Here is a 17,853-nt window from a genome sequence, read left to right on the forward strand (position 1 = left end):
AAGCTCAGTTTCAGTGCACCTGCTGGAGTTGAAGTAATTGTCTGATTAAGTAGTTATACCATTTTGAAGGGAAAAAGAATGGCTTTCATTTATGAATTTCTCAAGTTGTGAAACAGATGAATATTAGTCCTATTTCTTCTTCCTTTCTTATAGAAAAATATTCAAGACTTGCCAAGGAAAGGTGGTCAGCAGAAAGATAAACAAAGATTCCAGATACATCTGCATCCTCCTGTCATTCTCTTCAGTTTTTACCTACGCCTCCTCATCTCACAGACTCTTTACATTGCAGAAGGTCTTCAGCAGAATTTAGGAAGGACAAATCCCTTTCTGCCATCTGTCACCGAATACAAGAACGTAATCTTTTCTGCAAGGGTGCCATCCTGGCATTTAATTCCTGTTTGATACGCAGCATAACTTTGTTCAAGTCCTTTTCAAAAACATATTAATTTGTTTATTGATTTAACACAGTGGTTCAACTCTTTCAGTATTCTGTCCCCAATAACACCAACAGCTTTTTGGTTATGTGTCCTACGTACATATGTGGGCTCATGTGAAACAGAGAGACAGTCCAATAGTCTTCAGTGGGATTTTCCATCTTTCTTCTCTGCCAACTTCATTGACAGCATTTCGTGGTCTTTTGTCCTCATTAAAGAATTTAATTTAGACTTAATTTCCCAGTGTCATAGACAGATTCTCAGTACTTGGGAAGATATTGACTTAAATTTTTACTGCAAATTACAGATTTGAAATTTGATAACAGAAAAATGTTTCTCTAGAAGAAAAGACCTGATCCACTGCAAATATAAGCATATAATTTCCTGGGGATTTTGTGGTTGTTTACATACATCACCTTTTAAAGTGCTTAGATCTCCCTTTATTTGTTATAAGACAACAGGAGTTAAATTTGAGAGTTAAATGTTGCCTATCTCCTTTTATAATTATAGATTTTAGCAGGTTTGGGAAATTTTACCTGAAATATCTAAGGGTTCCATTTATTAATTTATATATTTAAATATTTTAAGTAACACTATGTATGCATCTCTATGGGGCTGCTGAATCACGGTCTGAACCTCTGATTAACCACCTGAGGTGAGCAATGAGTCAGTCACGGGAGCACAGGTGAAGGCAAATCACCTGTGCTGCAGGAAAGGGTGGAGCCTGGCTGCACCTCTCCTAGACCCATTTAAGAGCTGACTGCCAGTGGAGAAAGATCTCTTCTGGAGATCTGCTCCACTGGAGTCCATTTTGTGAGCCCAGGATGGGTGAGTGACTTTCTTTCCTTACTCCAATATAACCATGACACAGCTAAGCTCCTGGATATACCATATTATCTGTATATTCATTGATTATACAGCATCTTTCAGTATTCACAACAATTATTCTGGTTTTTGAAATTACTCTTTTTCAGTCTTTGCTATGAGAAAAATATTATTAATGTATGAGAATTATGAACTTTGAAATTCCTCTTCCATTAGTAACTTTTTTCCTGCAGATAAACAAACCTCAGATGTGATATTTTAAAAGAACTTTATAAACAATGTTTTAGATAAATTAGATTTCTATTAAATTAGATAGATACATGACAGATTTACTTCCCAAATAGACTTTTTGGGAAGCAAGCATGAAAAGAGATGTTTTCAGATCAAACCTGAATGCTGTGCCTCAGACCCCTCTCTTTTTCTTTTCACTAGCATCAAAGTTGCTTTGAGTTTTCCAATTAGTTTCCTTAAAACACTGTTACTGTCTTGCTTTAATATGTCTTTTCCTCTCCTGCGGCTTTTTTTCCTCTCTGATAACTATCAAGAGTCATAACAACTGTTATTCCAGTCTTGTCCCCTTTTTTTAGTGTCTGTGATTTTAATTTCATTCTGAGCTTGTATCTTTGAGAGCTATATTCCTTCCAGCATTCTGCCTCCTTGTTTCTGTTTTATTCCTGGTTTTATTTTACACTCTTGCTGATTAGATGTGAGGACAAATCTTTTCTCAGATGTTCCTTTCTTTTCCTTTAAGAAAATCTCACTTGTTGCAGGGAACATGAATTTGAGAAGAGAGTAGAGGAGCCATTTTCTGTACTTCATACATCTACAGAAAGGAGAGCAACAAAGTCAGTCTGAATCAGTTCAACATAAATCTGATCTAGCTTACAGGATACAACTTATCTGGCTGCCATGACAAAGATATTAGGGGTACCTAAATGTCTTTTGGCTGCCATTTTTATGGGTGACTGCAAAAGTAGTTGGGGAGAATATTTTCTCATTTTCCTGAGACTTGCAAAAACCTGAACTATGGAAGAATAAAACAGTGATTGGCTTGTACAAGATATTATGTGTTTGGTGTTTTTAAGCACTGTGTCAGCACTAGCTAATTAGGGCTATGAAGCTGAGGGTGACCATCTACTTCTGTGCCCAAGCAGACAGAAGAAACTCAGCCACAGGTGAGGCTTGTCCATGTGTGCCTTTGCATCTGTGGACTACGAGACTTGTGCAGGACCATGGGGCAGAAGAGCATAGCAAAGAGTGGGACCAGCTCTCAGCAGCTGCCTGGGCTCTGCTCTAGGCAATGAGCCCTTCAGGACCTGATGTTTTTACTGTCACCCCAATCCCTAACCTTTTTCATGGAAATTTTCATTTGGAAAATTTTCATTTTCCACTGGAAAATGAACATTAAAAGTGGGTTTGAACTGCAGAGGTGTGCCACTTTCCAGTATGCTACTCAAGCACCCAGGAGAATGCAGTTCACACTGAACATCTAAGCAATTTACCTAATGGTTACATCACATACTGAACAACTCCTAACTTTCAGATAATTTGTCTAAACTATGTACATCAGCCTCATGTGCTCCTCACTGGAAGATTTCTGAAATTAGATTTGCTTATTATTCTTGTCTCCAGGTTGTTATTGTAGACTTTCTCCTTTTTTTTCTTCTGTTCTTATGGTCCTGTGCTTTTCTCTTACATCCTTTCTTTTCTGCATTGCTTTGCTCTTTGTTTTTCAGCAACAGATTCAGGAATTTAGCGTACTGCAGATAAGATCATTAAAATGCCCTTTAGTAAGACAATACAAGGAGATCAACAAGAGATAACAGAAGGAACATACTTCACTCATTTGTTCAACAGACACTGCTGCTAAATTCAGGAACAACCTCTAACAAGCCTGTGTATGCGTATGATTTCTGTTTACAACCACTAGCTATGGGATGAAGTCAGTAGGTTTTAATTTCAATATTACAGGTTCTTCTAACTTATCTTTAGCAAGGCTATCATACCATCAAATAATAGTTAAAGTATATTCTTAAGCTATGGAAAACAAAAATTAGAAGGTGTCCTTGATAAAATTAAAAAAAAAACACACCAATTCTGATTTTTATTTATGCTCACATCTCTAAATAACTACAGCTGATGTAGATGATAATTACCATTATCGCATACTCTAACGTTGTCACAAATGCTTACCTCACTAGTAAGTCTGCGTGCACCCTAGCAATTACACTGAATAAAATCCAATTGCAGAGGAACGCTGGTGAGTGTGACATAGAGCTACAGCAAATTGAAATGGCATTTCAAAATTTGCTAGATTCCTTCTATTCAGGCTAGTCCAATTACTCACTTGTTTTCACTACACCCTTTGATATGAGTATTTGATGGGTTGCTGCTGTGTACGTTACCGCACTGAGCTGGCAGCAGTTCGCTGTTGTTTTATGAGGGATTATTTCCATAAAGGGGGAAAAATGAAACTTGTACAAAGTAAAGGTGGACACCGTAGGAGCGTAGTGTCAGATCTCACTTCTGCAGTTCCATGTAAGGGCATGGAGAAGCAAATCTAACAAACCCCAAAATGATGGGTTTTTGGGTCGGGCAGAATATCGTCAATGTTACTGTTCCACTCTGAGTCTCCAGCTAAACAACAGCACCTAATTTCAGTTTATTCCATGACACTCGGGATCAACCTAGATAACTATTTTCAATAACAGTTTTACCTGTTTATTTGGCAGGATTTTTTAATAACAAGATATTACCAAAGGTGCAGCTTGAAACTGTATGTGGGCCAGAGCTAGCTAAGTAAGCAGGAACAGTTTTTAACTACACTGGAAACTTGCTGCATCAGCTTTACATGCTGCAGAAGTCTTTGGAACAAGAGAGCACTATGCCTGCAGGTTGAGCCGCTTCTGTTCTCTACAACAGAATGATTCTCTCAGGGCACTTGTCTTTTGTGTCTCTGGCACTAAGGTGATGTCTCTTCTTCTCTTTGCTTTCTGCTCACCTCCTTCCCATTAGCATGGCATCCTAAAATCCTCCAAAGGGTACTTGTGGCTTTACTCAGTCATTCTATTTGCCTTAAAGCTTCAGAATGTAGTAGGAAAGACTGCGGAACTTAGCACAGTGAAATCTGCTTGTATTTAGAATCAAAGGGAGGTCAACACACCCCCCCAAAAAAATCAACAAAATTAAGGTCTCCTTTCTCCTGAGAAAATCCGTGTTAAGAAACTCCATGACAAACAAAGAGTTGTACAAAAATAGCTTGTTGAAGTGCAATAGTGTGGTGAAGATAAGGGAAAAATAAAACTTGCAAGGAAATATGAAATTGCCTTTTCCTTTTTTTTTTTTAGAATTTGATTTATTAATATTTAAGGTTTTATAAAAAATAAACACCCACTACCAACTTCATGGATACAAGGATAGAAAATGGTATTGACTTCTCAGGCAGGCCATCCTTAAAGAAATTTGATACTTGGCAGAGGGAAATTTGGCTGAATTGGGAGTGAAATAATCCAAAAAATGATAAAAAGAGGACATGGTCTTGAACAGAAGGGATGTTTCCCCTGCCACTGGCCAACATAGGCCATGTCTCTCCTGTCTCTGATCATCTTTTTTCAGAGCAAACTTATGCAAAAGGTTTTTCTTTGGTACATGCTCAGATGTTTTTGTTTACTCAAACCTCTTTGCTCTGCAATCCAAAGTTATTTATTAGATGCCTTCTAATCCTTGCCTTTGTCTTTCAAAAGATATTTTCACTATCACTTTTCACTTGAGAAGTAGGTCTGGCTTTAGTAATCAGCATGTGCATAAATGTACCCTAGACTTGTTATTGTCCACTTCTAGAAGATATGCTTTTAAAGATTTCAATATGTGAGCAGTAGGTATGTGAATACATCACTTAATTTATTAAATACACGGTCACCCCAACAACCTGATTTGGAAGCAAGTGAAAGTGAGGAACAAATCTGAAGCTGTGCCAAAATTCTCTCACATTTGCTTAGAAAAAAACACAGAAGAACACGAATCCACCAAAAAAAAAAACGCCCATACCTCTTTCCTTACATAAATTCTTTATCATCCTGCAAAGTTTATCAGCAACTAAAAATCATAACAATGTTTGAGATATAATTATGTAATGAAAAGAAAAAAATCTTGATGTTTCAAGACTTAAAGTGCAAGCTCCACATTAAACAGTCGAAGATGTTGACATTTATTTCCTTCCTATCTTCAGTTTTTTAAAAGACATTTGTTATCTTCCTTTTTTTCCCTGCCTCCCTACCCATATCTGCCTACAGTAGTAAAGCAGAACACCTTTTTTTTTTTTTTCTCTCACCTGTGCCTGAAGCAGCTGAGAAGCACCCGGATGCTTCATTGTGCTACATCTTCTGTGGAGACAGAAGCATTGAATACAAGATAATAGTGGGTGGGAATGTTTGGGAACTGCAAAATTTCTGGGAGACTCATTACAATATATCTTCCAGTGTCCTCTTTTCTTATATTCTCTTGTTTCCAGTTACACATGATTAATAATAGGCTTCGTTCTAGTCACAGTCAGGTTCTTAGCACAATTTTCACTGAACCTAATAGAAATTAAATTACACAACAATTTCATTTGAGGACATATATAAAAATAATATGGCCTACTGAACTACTTTTCACAACCTACATCTTTCAGTGAATTTATTCTTTAAAGGATGTAGTCTGGTATCTTTGTGGAAAGATAATTCTGTCACTGGGAATTGGGGCTTTCAGGGAAAGAGTTGTTTGGTTGATTTTATTATTATTATTAGCTTTTTGTGTTTTGGGGTTTTTTGTTTGGTTGTTGTTGTTGCTGCAGGATGAGTTGCTCATACTAAGGATTTCAGAAAGTGCGTACAAAAAAAGAGATTCACATTTCTCTCTCATATTTGTTTCACGTTGATCATGGAATCATAGATTTAAAATCATTTGAGTTGGAAGGGACTTGTAAAGACCATCTGGTCCAACTCCTCTGCATTGAATAGGAACACCTACAGCTCCATCAGGTGCTCAGAGCTCTGTCCAGCCTGACCCTGAGTGTCTCCAGGGATGGGGCATCCACCACCTCTGGGCAACCTGTGCCATACTACTCCTACTGTAAAAAAACAAACAAACAAACAAAAAAAAACTTCTTCCTGATATACAGTCTAAATCTTCCCTCTTTTAGTTTGAAACCATTTCCAGTTGTCATATCACAACAGACTGCTAAAAAGTCTGTTCCCTTTTTGTATTACAAATACGTAATTTATTTACAACACTAGTAAATGAAACATTAGGACAAATATTACAGGTATTGAAGTTTCTTTGTTGCCTCATGGCTTTAATTTTGTATATCACTGTAGACTTTGAAATAGTAGGAGATAATTATTTTTTTCTTATTGTCATTACAAAAATTTTGTTGAATTTTATGTTGACAAAAAATGTTTTTCAACTGAAGTTAATGTATTTGTTTAGATCAAAACAAAGCAGGAGAAATTTTTTTTAGTATGTTTTTAAAATATAAAGAAATTTTCCTCAATGCTTTTTTTTTTGTATTTTTCTGTCAGGTAAAGTCTCAGGTTCCAGATATACCTGCTCACTAACTACATCTGTTTTAGGTGATAACAGCTTTATTACAATTACAAATGTCAAAATCTGAATGGAATGAGCAATGATCCCAATCTAATATCTTTATTTTCTACTATCTTTAATTGAAACTGGATACCTTGAAAACTTAACTTGCAAGAAGATGGCCAGTACTGAACTTTTTCTTCTAAACTGTTAGCAGTGTACTCCAGCAAAGGAGAATTCAGATATTCAGTGAAATATAAGACCTGACCATCAGAGGCTGTCAGGACAGATTCATGTCTTCTTGACTGACTTAGGAAGTTACAGAGATTTTTGACAGTGCATGTTATGCAGCAAAGGGGCATTTGGAGAATCTGGCCAATGAATATAAAGCAGCTTAGTCAAACAGTTTCAAAAAATAATTCCCATAAAAGAAAGTCCAATGGATCTGAAATGTCTCCAACTTTATCTGTATCTAAGATATGTATCAGACAAAACTTTGAGTGGAAAGGAACATTTCCCATACTTGCACTCTTTGTGACCTGGATCAAGATTTTCCAGTTTGGAGCACAGTGTAGTTAGTCCACTATCCTTGGGACAGTTTTTTTAGTCCTCTCAGTTCATTCATTAAGTCATAGTAATTTCCCTTCTCTCACTTTTAACAGCGGGGTCAGTATCCCCCTCTTCTATTTCTTTAGCTCTACTACAGTACTCTATCTTTTTGCATAAACCTTCCCTTTTACTTCTCTTGCATCATTCCAGAATACAGCAGACAAAATAATTCCACATCATAAGTCTGTAATTGACATCCACATTATAGGTGCTCCACAGTCAGAAACATCTAAATCTCCACTTCTGGTTCCTTCTACTCTTTAACTGGCTCCCATCCTGTCCTTTTATTTATATTTCCTCTAGCCAGAGAGAAAATGCTTATTTAAAAGCCTTTTTTTTTTCCTTCAAAATCTAACAGACCGCCCTTCATTTTTTTCACTAATCTCCATCAATATGTTGGGTTTTTTCATTTTCAAAAAGTTGCATTTTTTCATTTTGTTTAAAGACATGCTTATTCCCAAGGAGATGAGGATGAACTAAACTTTACATCTTATGTGAGTGCCCAAAAGAAAACATTAAACTGAAGTGATCTGACATCACTTTTTCTCTTAGGTCGGTGTCTCATATTTTACTATTCATTATGTTGTTGTATCAGCCTTGACACACTAAATCAAGCACTATTTCATGCTAACTTGCCAAGGAAAGCATTATCAAAACACAATTTTGTTAAGACTTTTGAGAAAAGGAGACAGCAGAACGAACATGCTGCTGCAAAATTCTCTTCTTGCAGAAATTTAAGATTTCCAGTACTGTTTCTAAGACAGATGAGGAACCTAAATAGCCAAGATAAAAGATACTTGGTATATTCTACCTCCTCTCACTCTATCTATAGAGTTTAAGCTCTCATAACTTAAACCCACAGCTTAAACACCATGGCATAAATGCTGTGAGGGGGCTTCCTTCCTCTGCACTGTCGCTGGTACATCACCCAAGTTGTGAATAATGAACTAAACAGAAGGCATCTTAGCAGATTTTCAGAGATGTTTATATAGGACTGTTTATAGCTAACTTTCCATTGCCTCTGCTAAAGGAAATCCTGCTTGTAATTGAATTGATAATCTCAGTAAAACAAGTTTAATGCCTATTCAACTATACTAAAAACCTCAAAGGTATAAATAGGAAATGGTTCTGAGCTCATTCGCACTAGTTTTATCAAAACCATGTTCTAAATTACTGCAGATGCGGATGGAAGAAATGTTATGTCTGTCAGATTTCTGAGTACAGCCGTTATCTATGAAAGAAAATTGAAGTTAAAAGGTATTATGTAATAAACTGGCCATGACTAGTAATTCAGGTTTTCTTTTGTAGTTCTGAATAATACTGACTTCTTGATTAGCATTGGTAGCAGAATTGAAGGAAAGATGTGGGTGTACAAATAAAAACCCAGCATTTTTAATCACAGCCCTGGTGCAAATAATGATTACTGCTGCGCTGCTGAGATATTCCTATTCTTCATGTATAAATTATATGCCAACTGCTCCAGGAGAGCCCGATTATTTGGCAGGGTGCTGAGTTCATGAGGTTCCTTGTTGGAAATGCAGTCAGACTAAGGAAAATAGAGTGAAATCAGATTCTGTACTCTCAAGATAAAACAGATCTGTCCAGTATGTGCAGTGTACTGACAACAAATCAATTTTGTTTTGGATTCAGAACCAACAATTTCTAACAGCTGACAAAAGATAATATCAGTGTTTTGAAGTAATGAAGGAGGCAGCATGATGGAATTTTTATTGAGTCTTAATTTGATAATAAAGTTCTGCCTTTTGAAAAATAGCATCAATCAGATAAGCTTTAGATGTAATCTATCTAAAACAATATAGCTTAATTTGTCAGAAAATAAAGAGGTATTATGTTCCTATCAAATATCCTATCAATAGCTAAGGAAGTTGTAGTTTCAGTCCCACTGCCACTCAACACACATTGACTTCTGATAGTTTATAGAGGTTATTATTCATATAAGCATGTTATATAACTTAATAATCATGAATCTCTGCTTCGGATAAGAAGATAACATACAAGCAAAAAATTTCAAGAACCATGTCACAAAAGCTTTCTTCATTAAATACATTAAAACAGATATTCAGTGTACAATGATTGCAGATCTGTTCTCTGTAGGAGCACTCCATAGCAAGAGCACCCGTTCCAGCGGTTAGCTTAAGTAAATTGCAGAAGGAGCAAACTGAATCACATGCAGGAGACTGTGGTATGTAACAAAGTCATTCACGTGGAGGAGCTGGTGAGTAACAGCCTTGTTTGCATGCTATCCCTTAGGAAACCTAAATACTAATTTCAAAAGGCTTTTCTGGGGAAAGCGACAATTTGAAAGGTGAGAAGATCAGAGGTGCTGAGGAGCTCCTTATGGTACTTCCAGAGCAAATCAAAATCCTAAAACAAGGTTCCATGAACCCTTAGAGTTGATTCAAATTACTCTGACACCAGTTTAAGTATTGTTGGTACCCAAATTCCAGTGCCTATTGGCAAAAAGAATTAGCATAGTTAACTCGTTTAGCATTTCAGATTTGGTCACTCATAGTCCAGATGCCTTTCTTTAGTGCTTGTAACTCAGTGACTAGATCTGGAATGCTTTTCAGTGTTTTTTTTTTTTTAAAGGTTACACCTCTCAGAAACCCTTGTTTCCTTACTGCTATACTTGTATTACAGAATCACTGTAAGGATCCCCAAGACAGTATTGCTAAAATGTCTTAAAATAAAATGCAATTTTACCAGAACTCCTCAAAAAGATTTTCTGTGTGCTAAAGAACAAGCATGAGTGCCTTCAAAGAACTGATATAGGGGCATGGTGAAAATGCCATCTGAGCTTTAATTATTGCGTTAGTGTACAGTATCTGATTCCCAAAGATAAGGTGATATTCTTTACAATGAGTAGGTAACGTACATGTCATGACAAGTAGAGAACAGTGCCCAGAGAGTAGTAGTTAATGGAGTTAAGTCCAGCTGCTGACCTGTTAGAAGTGGTGTCCCTCAGAGATCAGTACTGGAGCCCATCTTGTTTAGTATCTTTATTGATGACTTAGATGAGGGCATTGAATGTACCCTGAGTAAGTTTGCAGATGGCACCAAGTTGGGAGGGGGTGTTGATCTGCCTGATGGTAGGGAGGCCCTTCAGAGGGATCTGGATAGGATGAATTGCTGGGCTGAGGTGAATGGGATGAGGTTCAACAAGGCCAAGTGTTGGGTCCTGTACTTTGGCCGCAACAACCCCAAGCAGCGTTACAGGCTTGGGGATGAGTGGCTGGATGAGTGTGAAGAGGAAAGGGATCTGGAGGTGTTGGTTGATGCTCAGCTGAACATGAGCCAGCAGTTTGCCCAGGTGGCCAAGAGGGCCAATGGCATCCTGGCCTGCATCAGAAATAGTGTGGCCAGCAGGGAAGTGATCATCCCTCTGTACTCAGCACTGGTGAGGCTGCACCTCAAGTATTGTGTTCAGTTTTGGGCCTCTTACTGCAGGAAAGACATTGAGGCCCTGGAGCGTGTCCAGAGAAGGGCAGCGAAACTGGTGAGGGGTCTGGAGCACAAGTCTTACGAGGGGCGGCTGAGGGAGCTGGGATTGTTCAGTCTGGAGAAGAGGAGGCTCAGGGGAGACTCATTGCACTCTACAACTTCCTGAAGGGAGGCTGTGATGAGGAGGGGTTTGGCCTCTTCTCCCAGGCAACAAACAGGACCCGGGGAAATGGCCGCAAGTTGTATCCAAGCAGGTTTAGGTTAGACATAAGGAAGAACTTTTTCTCTCAGAGAGTGGTCAGGCACTGGAATGGCTGCCCAGGGAGGTGGTGGAGTTGCCGTCCTTGGCGGTGCTCAAGAGGTGTCTGGATGAGGAGCTGCAAGATATGGTTTAATGGCTTAGCGGTAGTAATGGTGATACAAGGACAGTTGGACTAGATCTTGTAGGTTCTTTCCAATCTTGTGGTTCTATGATTCTTAAACACATCTTGTTTCTTCAGTTTTGAGTAGTTAAACTGGCTTGCCTGCTCTATCGTACCTCCTTGGAGGAGTGCACAATTTACAGGGATCTGAACAATTTAAACAATGTGTATTTGCTATAAAGGATGGTTATATGCATCAGAAACACATTTTAATGTGGGTATTCAGTCTCTGCATTGTATATAATCAAATGTATTTCACAGGAAAAAGCAAAGATATGGTTAGACACATTAAGCTTTCTCACAGTAAGTGAGATTAAATATAGCCACTGTTGTAAGTCTAACAAATTGACTACTTGAATAATCACAAGCTATGAAAGGGGAAAGAAAGAATAAGTATATTTAAATCTAACAGTTGAAAGTTATGTCTTGATATAAACCACTAGTAAACTATTGTCATTTTGTCACCTCCTCCAGAATGAACATTACAGATTTACCGAATTTGCTTTTGTTGTTTGTTTTGTTTTTTGAAAGTATGCAGAGTCAGTATCCTTTGGGTAGCAATTTAGCCATTGCAGTGTTCTAAATCATCTTCAATGTAAGCAATGAATAGGCAAGAACCCACCGTTGCCACTACAAACCAATCCTGAAAGCGGAACAGTAGGATGGTATGTGCAACTTGATTCAAGTGAACAATCTCAAGTGTTCGCCCGCATGTTTGAGCTTTCACTTAGTACTGATCTTTCTAAAAAGATGTTTAAATGAATACAAGAGAAATTCTAGCCCTCTGGGAGCAACCATTAGAGGAAGGCAAAATGCATTGTCTTTCAGTATCTCAGTTATAGTTCAATTGTGCTGTCATAGTCCAAATCCTTTTTTCCCTACTTTGTTCTTTAGGAACAAATTTAAGATCATTGGTATCAAAAACTGATGTTTAGTATCTATGTTAAATATTCAACCTCATAATGGTCCATAACAAAATTTTGGTACAGCTACAAAAACACTTTAGAAAATAGTTCAAAGGCCACACAAGAACTCAAGTCTTGAGCATTGGCTATTCACCTATTCAACAGAATATTACACTGTTTATGAAGATTTATCCACTATCTATCAAAGTTGTACTTAAAATATTTTTGGAGAGTGTAAGTATGAATTTTTCTCAGGCTGCCCATGTAGTACTAATCATAGCCAATTCACTTAACAGTAATATGGATATCTAATTGTATTTCCTTCTTCAAGAATTCTACCATAGTCTATCATTAACTAACACACTGTAGGAGTGTTATTTTATCATAGCTTTCCTAGTCTGGAAAATTATGCACATTATGACACCTGTTTGGATTAGCATAGCATAGTAATCAGTAATGAATGTTATGCCTGACACAAGGAAGAAAACATGATTGTTTCTTTCAGGTTCAAAATGTTTGGGAGGTTCCTTTGAAAAAGTATAATTGTCAAATAATTCACAGCTTTCTATCAGTTATTCCACAGCAAGATTTATCTGCTAGTGCAAAGTCCTGAGGATTTTTTGGTTGTAGCCTCTCTTCCTAATTCAACCTCAGGCAACTAATATCCTTTGCAGCAGTTTTCAGTTGCATCTATCTCAATCAAATGCACTTGTCACTAGATGTAGTGTCAGAAGTTCAGTAATCATGCTAGAGAAAGTCCTGCAACAAAGAGCCTCTTGGTAGTTCAGCAGAGAAAAAGCACACCTACAATTACAGCTACAGAGAGACCACAAACGGGTAAGGGAGCCTTCTGCAGATCTTGGCATAAATTAATTTATATGCAGATCTTGTGCTGCTCCTTCTCCTTCTGTGAAATAATCAAAATAATATTCCATCCATTTTAAAAGCAGTTTTTATTTCCTAGGTTGTTCTGCTGTGGCATTACCTGGAAAATGAGTTTGAAAAAATTTCCTTTTCTGCTTCTATTAACTGGATGTGTGAAGTGCTTAACTACAAAAATTTCTACCTTCCTTCACTTAAAGGTGTATTTTTAAATCTAAAATATGCTTAGTCACAACTGTGTTTTGACTGCATTATAATTAAATGAAGATTTAGATTACACTTCAATATTTTCCCCAATATTTATTCCTAAAGCACGTATTTATGCGATGCCCAAAGAATGGTTAATTTAACTATGAATCTTCATCTTGTAGGCTACACTACCGTGCTTTCACTGGAGTGTTTGAGGGCATGATTAGCATAAATTTAAATTTTCATTCCCCTAGCTTTTTTTCTCAGTGTTCGGTAGCTATACTTAGTTGAAATTCTTCCTTTTTAACTCTGCTCAAAGACCATCATAAAGTGTATTATTTTGTCACAAAATGGATAGGTTGCAGTTGGACTTGGTGATCTTTAAGGTCTTTTCCAGTCTGAGCAATTCTATGATTCTAAAATAAGCAAATTTCCAGCAGAGCAGAGAGCAGGGGGCTTTTTTTGGACAGGAGTCTCCTAAAGAATTCAGTTTCCTCTGAAATGAAAGATACATCCCCCTACTCATTTTAAATTCAGGCTGGACAGATTAGTCAGGAACACACACTAGGAGAACAATTCTTGGCAGCATAACAGCATCGTGGAGATAACATAGAATAAACTTGAAAATAAGACGAGAGAAAGGAAAAACAAACAAAAAACATCTGAAAACGATCTGAGCTTGATTGCATTTGACCTCAATTCCTTGCCCTAAGCCAGCTAGAATCTCTTTTGAGGAAAAAAAAGATGAGAACATTGGCAGGTCAACTGCTCAATGCTGTGCTGCAGACAACATCTGGGGGAGGGAATCTGCTTGACATTTCTCTCTCCTTCTGAATCCTCTACCATCCCTGCTAGGAGCCAGGCTGTGGCCTGGGGCTGCAAGAATCAGGCCCAAGCTGCTCTTTTCCTGGGAGTAGAAAACGTGAACTGCTTAGCTTCTTATCTGAGAAATAGCAAAATCTTGCTCTCTTGACCCGGTTTGATGAATTCTTTTGTATACGACCACTTGGATTTTAAAAGCAAGTCTTCTAATTTGTACCCAAGTTCTGAACTGTGAATTACATGCAGTGCTTGTTAGAGTGTCATGTGCTTCAAGCCATTCACTGGGTGCAATTGAACAGAAAAGTCCTGCTGAACCTTTGAAAGAAGCTACACAAACCGACAGGTTTGGCAAGGACAAAGGGCCAAGAGGGTCTGCAGATGTCACACAGACAGAGATATACGTTCTTTCAGAATCCATTTCTAGATAAATATGATTTAGCAGGTGCAGGAGGCAGACTCTAATGCACAGCTCTGATCTGTGAAGTCCCTGCCTGTGCCAGTACACTAAACCCAGTCCTGCTGTGCACTGTGAATCATGTCAGCTCCTGTTGGTGAAAAGTTTTATGCTCTATAGCCTTGGCAAAACCAACACAATTAAGTCTGAATAAGCTGCAGTACCGTTCCCTATCCTACATCAATAGAGGTGATTAATCTATTTAATCATGTCAGTGCCAAATGCACTAAGGTAATTGCATCATGGACCTAACAAAAGGGCATCATTTCACTTGCAGCATTTTTATGACAAGTGATAATGTGCAACATGGAAAGAGGCCAAGAGCTTCTAATAGGCAGGACTGAGTTTGCTGTTCTGCTTTTACAGGGAGAAAATCTGCAGTTGCAAACATTATTATTTTATGTGACAAAAGAAATGTATATTTTAAGTATGTTTGGCCACACTGTGAAGATTTTTACTGTGTTGACCATGTGAAGAGAAAGTAAAGTTAGTGCAGATGGGATAAAAGCCTTGCACTGAGGAGAATTCAAAAGCTAGATATTACAGCATTCAGTGTACCCAAACCAGGTTTGAACTATGTCCTCTTGAACTCCTAAAGACAAGCCTCTATTCCCCACCAGGCCAGTCACTGGAATTTATCAATGCGAGAGAAGAGCACTGCCCTGCACACAACTGCTCAATGCATTGCTTCCTGTGCTTCCAAATGAAGGTAACACTCTAAAGAACAGGGACAGGTGATGCTCCAGAGCCAAAATCTCTCTCTAGGCCCCAAAACCCTGGCTTCTTCAGCAATGCTGACTTCCTCAGCAGTGCATGCAGCGTGCCAACCTAAAATTGTTCTGCCTCCATGCCAAGTTCTGCTTCTACGTGAGTAGTTGCTGTGTAAAATCCCACAGCCGAGCAGTTGATGCCATTATTTTGTGGGAATGGAACCCCCAGCTCTGATATGCTTAACTTCTTACCAGAGAATTTAACAGCACATGCAAAAATCTTCACATTTTGATTTTGCTTATTCTAACCAGAACTTGTTGCCAGTGCAATGAAATAGATCGTTCTGTAACTGGTATGAAACCTGTCAAAGCTCAGAACAAGAAGCAGAATTAATGATGTGACCACTTCAAAGTCCAGTAGAGGCATATCTGTTCTCCTGAAAGCCTTTTGAATTGTCAGATTTGACAACAAGAAAAGGAAATGCATGAAGTGTTTGGAACTCTCTTTAACTCATACTAAGTCCTTTACTGCCATTTTAAGGTTAAAAATGGCTTAAATCAGTAGTTTGTATTTGTAATATGTTAGGTGCATTTAATTTTTCCAGGACCAGAGAGCAACAACACTGTATATTCATACACAGGGTCTCAGCTTTATTTAACAACTTTTAAGCAAAAGAAAAAAAATCTTGAGACCTCTGGTACAATAGTCTGTCCCTATCTCTGATAGAAATAAAAAATTAGCTACTACTTAGAATACCGACCTTGTCTATCTTAGGCAACCATAGAATTCATATTCCTAAAGGTGAATGTTTCTGCTCAGCTAGCATCATAGCATGATCACTCGCTGTATATGTCTCACCAGAAGCCCTTTTTTCATATCACATGTTGTGCTTCACTTTACAGCACATGCGAGTTATGATTATTTACTGTGCTGCTATGGTAATGCTTTTGGGTGGATGCCACAGTTCCATTTTGATTACTTGTGTACTGTTTTTCAAGGGCATCTGATGCCTTGGCAGGGCATTGTTTTTATAAAGGTATAATCAATGTACAGAAATGAAAGCCTACTTATGTTATAGATGGTGTAAGGTAAAGGGTAGTACAAAGAAAGAGAAACGAGAAAAAGTGATGCTAATAGTGGATAGCTACTATGCAACAGTACCCATCTGCTCCAACAGAGACTGACAAGCTAGGATGATTTTCTCCACAGGCAATAATAACTTTGTCCTTGATAAATGTAGTTTCCAGATGCTAGCAGTAAGGTTAACCCAACTCTACGTGTAACATCCTGGAGTACAGGTGCAACCTTCAAGAAAGCTCTAAAAAGAAAACAAACAAAAAAAAAAAAACAACTTGCCAGAAAAGGAGGTTGTACCCAAAGGACATAGAATATGCTACGGGACACAGAATTAAGGAGGCAAGGAACTGATAAACACACACACTCTTTTAACATCAAATTCTTGGACAGTGAACTCAACCTCCTGGGAACAGGAGAATGGAATATACGAATGAATTGTTCTTATGTTCTCCAAAGAGGCCTTGGTTAGCTAAATGGTATTTTACGCTTTTGGATTTGCAGTACCTTGGCTAGTGGAGTTTTTCACTCACTTTTCTTTTATTAAGCTGTATGTATGTATGTGTCTTCTTATATGCTGACTGGGGAAGGAGAGGGATAATGGAAAAGAAAAATGCAAAGGCAAAAACATAGAAGATTGCAGTAATGCCTTAAATGGCACTGCTACACTTTTCTGTAGTCTTCTACATTACAAAGCTTATCATGTGTATCTGAAATCTTTCATATGCCAGTATAACTGGCAGCTTTTGAAAACTTACAATGATTATGCTGTGCAATTTTTGGAGGAAACAAAAATTTGTTTTTAGAGCTTATAGAAAAGTTTTGATTATTTTTTAGATTAATTCTGCAGATTGTTAACCTGTTTGGAATATATTAATACAAACTTCCTTATAATAAAACTAGAAATATTAAAGATACACTAGACAAAAGAGCTCTATTAGAGTGGTATTGCTATCACTAAAAAGATGGAGACTACTGGAGATGTAGGCAGGAACTGATTTAAAAATTGCAGTATTCAGACATGAATACTGATGGGTTGTGCAAGTAACTAAAAGAAAAGCTACAGATGAAAGCCACACACCCACACAGAAAATCTGGATTTCAGGTCTGCCAAGGAGATTAAATTCCACAAGACAGTAGCTGTCTACTAAATCCCAGCTTCTAGTCCTGGAAAATCTTAGAGATATAAGCATTTCAAATGAAGTTCATCTACTAGTCTAGCATATTGGACACAAGGCTTGTGCAAGAAACAGATTATTTTAGATTATTTTAGTTCACAGGATGTTTCCAAATAATTATTGAGGTAAATAAAATTGTCATAGTTTTAGATATGCTGAAAGCTCATATAAGATTGCAACAGATCCTGCTAAAGAGTCTGACCCCTTCCTTCTTATAGCCCCACTTCAGAATCATAGGACCATAGAATGGCTTGAGATGGAAAAGACCTCAAAGATCACCAAGTTCCAACCCCCTGCTGCAGGCAGGGCCACCAACCTCCA

Source organism: Meleagris gallopavo, chromosome 4, assembly GCF_000146605.3.
Source record: "Meleagris gallopavo isolate NT-WF06-2002-E0010 breed Aviagen turkey brand Nicholas breeding stock chromosome 4, Turkey_5.1, whole genome shotgun sequence".
Lineage (NCBI taxonomy): Eukaryota > Metazoa > Chordata > Aves > Galliformes > Phasianidae > Meleagris > Meleagris gallopavo.